Raw genomic sequence first — 3,337 nt, 5'->3', positions numbered from 1 at the left:
TCCTACTGGGAATTGAATTGAACCTAGGACTTAATGCATGTAAGGTCAGCACTCGGTTATATCCCCAGCCTGTTCTAAGAATTTCAAATTTTATCTCTTTTCAAAACCTAAATTTTAATTCAGAGAATGTTTATAGATGTCTAATATCCCATGTGCAAAGCTCTCCAGTAGTGAGATATACACAGATCACAGGTGTTTAGAGTTGGAAAAATTTTCAAATAGAGTTTCACTATGTAGCCCAGGTTGGCCTCAAATGGGAATCCTCCTGCCTCAGCTTCCCAGGTACTGAGATTATAGGTGTAAGCCACCACGACTTGCAGTTGGGATGATTTGGAAACTCTGGTTCAAAGCTTCTCTGATGGAGGAATGTTCCACTTGACAGACAGGTAGAAAGGAAGCCTTAGTTTGAACACTTTTAGACTTGGAAGCCTTCTGCCTTTCTAGATAGTCCATTCATCCAGCATCCTGGCTGGCTTTATCATTAGAGCCATGACTTAACATGAAATCAGACGTGGGGGGTACAAGCCTCATCCACCTGAGAGGCTAGGGCAGGAAGATGGCAAGTGCAAGACCAGCCTGGGCTGCAAAGTGAGTTCTAGAAAGACCAGCATAAGAAACTTAGTGAGATACTGTCTCAAAATTTGAAAGAATAAAAAGAAGTCAGTGGATGTAGCTCAGTGGTGGAACATTTGCCCAACATGCATCTTCATTTTTAAAGTATGGACTGTGAACAATTTTGGCCTTGAGGCACACAGCACAAAACCAGCAATCAACTTTAATAACCCCTGCTATGGCTTACTGATGGGTGTACACACCATCTGTGGTTTCCTATTTAAACTAATTGTTCAGCTGCCTCAGTGTACCCTCAGCTATTTGTATGCTAGCATTAATATTTAAAATTGCTCCATTGGTAAACTAGGGACTTGGCCCTCACCCCAGGGGTAGGGATAGCCTTTACCTTTCCTCCTGCTGCTTGGCTCCAGGGCTGGCCTATGAAGTCCCTGCTTCTTATAAAGAGCTCCCTTATGCTCCCACAGTTTCTCTCTTTTTCTGTCTCTCTCTGTCTGCCTGGCACTCACTGGATAGCTGGGGATGACCTTGAACTTCTGATTACTGGAATTACAGACATGTTCCACCACACCCAGTTTATGTGGTGCTGGAGATCCAACCCAGGACTTCATGCATGCTAGGCACGCACTCTACCAACTGAACTCTATTCATAGCTCTCAATCTTTTCTTTCTTTTTAAATTTAAATTTTAAAATTATATTTGTTTGTTTATTTGTGTGTGTGTGTGGGTGCACATACAGTGGTACCAGTAGGCCAAGTCTTAACAGGGAGAGAATGTCTACTCCTCCCCCCTTGGCTCTCCAGGAAAGGCAGACAGGGGCAGAGCTGTTTGCGTAGGGCACAATCATCTTACCACAAACATGTTGGTTTTGTTGAATGGGCCGTTGTGACTGCACTGGTCAGAGATAGCCTTACAAGGAGTTGTATAGGTAGCTGCCCTAGGCTGGTTCCTTCTTCCCTCACCTCTTGGCCCTAGTCCCTGAGGCCTTCCCCTTCTGTTTCTACCCCGGAAGTCCTAGTCTTTCCTGCACTGAGGCTGAGCACTGGGCATGTGGGGAAGGGTTGGTTGGGGTCTCTGGGCAATAACAGGGCATAAACAAATGAAATACAAATGTTTCTGGCCTTGGGGTGAGAGGCACCCTCTGGAAGAGCTATGCACTGGTGTTGCTGTTTGCACAACATAGGGACTTTGCCGATTTTGCCCTTTGTCTCCACCTTATGAGATAATCTTAGGACCAAGGAACCAGGCAGCTGGGGTGGAGGGGGCTGAGATTTCAGAAAGGGTGCTGGGTGGCTAGTTTGTAGACCTTAGGCTACCTAAATCAGTACCTTGATCAGCACATACCATCTAAATCAGTCCCCATCCAGGTCCCACCAGTAATAGCGTAGGGGGAGGGGAAGAAAGTGAGAGCTGGTTGTCCCTCCCCAGGGCTGCCATACCTGTCTGACCAGCCTCTCCTTTCTCCTTCCGTTTTCTCTCTTTGGTTTGGCTTGGGGCCCGTGCCGCGCCGTGCCGTGCCCTCCCTTTGGTTTGCGGGAAGTCTCAAGTCCTGTAGGGTGTGGGTGTGTGTTGAGGAGGAGGTGGGGCACACTCAAATGGGTCTTCCTGTCAAAATGAAGCATTGTTTCGGGGGTTGCTAGACCACCTGGTGTAAACAGGCCCTAACTGGATTTTCCTCTTTCTAGCTTGTTGGGAACTAAGTCCTGGGAACTGAGAGCTGGGGCAGAGACAAGGGGAGGCAAAAGAGGGGTGTAGTCACTGTGTCTCCTTTGGGTTTTCTGGCTCCGCCTTTCTAGAAGGGACCTCAGATTTCCCTGTGTGTGTCCTGAGTCTCTAGGAGGGGGCTTTGGGTCTGTCCTTTTGTGTTGGATCCTGAGCCTGTCTTTCTGGGGTCTTAGGTGTTCTTCCTGGAGAAGGGGAGGATTCTGCATACCTGTTCTTCTAGTAGGTGGTTACCCCCTTCCTTGGTTGGGGGCTGTCTGCTGCCTATACCTATATCCCCTCTCCCACTTGAGTGTCCGTCTCTTTTGGTTTTCCTAGTTAAGATCCACCCAACCCCACATCATGCCCTGCAGTGCCTCCCAAAGAGCCCAGCCCATCAGCTAATTTAACTGCATATGGAATCTTTGCCTTGGGGACCCAAACCTCGCGCCTTCAACCCACTGCCTGCCCCACCCTCCCCACCCTGGCCTGGAGGCCCTTGCTCAGCTTCCCTTTCTCTAGTCTTTCACAGGTGCAAGCGGTGCCCCAACCTGCTCTCCTGACTCACTCTGATAATGGGATAATGGGTTCAGGGAGACAGGTGCAGGGAAGAGACTTTTCTTCTGTTTCCTCTGGCCACTTGGGGGCCAGGGAAGAGGAAGAGAGCCCAGGTGGCCGGAGAATGACTCACCAGCAGTGCCATCTCACACCACTCCACATCTACAGCCCTGTTTTCACTTCCCATGACTCATCACACTGGGAGCCACTGGAAAGAGTCCCCAGAGGGGCAATAACAATGAAGACCCCATGCCTTACCTCTCCCCTGGGTTCCCCTCTCTGCCTCTTAGCCTCTGTTCTTCATTTTCTATGCCCTTCCTAGAGGTCTCAGTGTTCTGTCTGGCCTGGGGAATTCTGGGATCTTGAGAGGAGAGAAAAAGTGCTGTGTTGGATATCCTTTTATCTTATACCTACAGAGCCAGATAGAAAACAGCCAGAGTGCATGTGTGTGGTGTTCATTCATTCATTCCACAAATATTTACCCAGCCTCTTTTGGCGGTGCAGGGGG

At 48.9% G+C, this 3,337-nt stretch overlaps 1 long non-coding RNA gene across 2 annotated transcripts in view; it reads right to left on the bottom strand.

Annotated features, from left to right (window-relative positions):
- LOC115071330 overlaps positions 1 to 3,244 on the bottom strand; it is a 6,650-nt gene extending 3,406 nt beyond the window's left edge. Inside the window, exons 1-2 of one of the 2 annotated variants that reach the window (XR_003850417.1) lie at positions 3,088 to 3,244; positions 2,010 to 2,175 (exon numbers count right to left, since the gene is read on the bottom strand). This is a non-coding gene — a long non-coding RNA (uncharacterized LOC115071330). The remainder of the gene's footprint in view (positions 1 to 2,009; positions 2,176 to 3,087) is intronic. The other variant, XR_003850418.1, reaches the window with a different exon arrangement.
- Positions 3,245 to 3,337: the final 93 nt, after the last annotated feature.

Source organism: Nannospalax galili, unplaced genomic scaffold, assembly GCF_000622305.1.
Source record: "Nannospalax galili isolate Female #2095 unplaced genomic scaffold, S.galili_v1.0 scaffold251, whole genome shotgun sequence".
Classification (NCBI taxonomy): domain Eukaryota; kingdom Metazoa; phylum Chordata; class Mammalia; order Rodentia; family Spalacidae; genus Nannospalax; species Nannospalax galili.
This window is presented reverse-complemented; position numbering and strand designations above follow the sequence as displayed.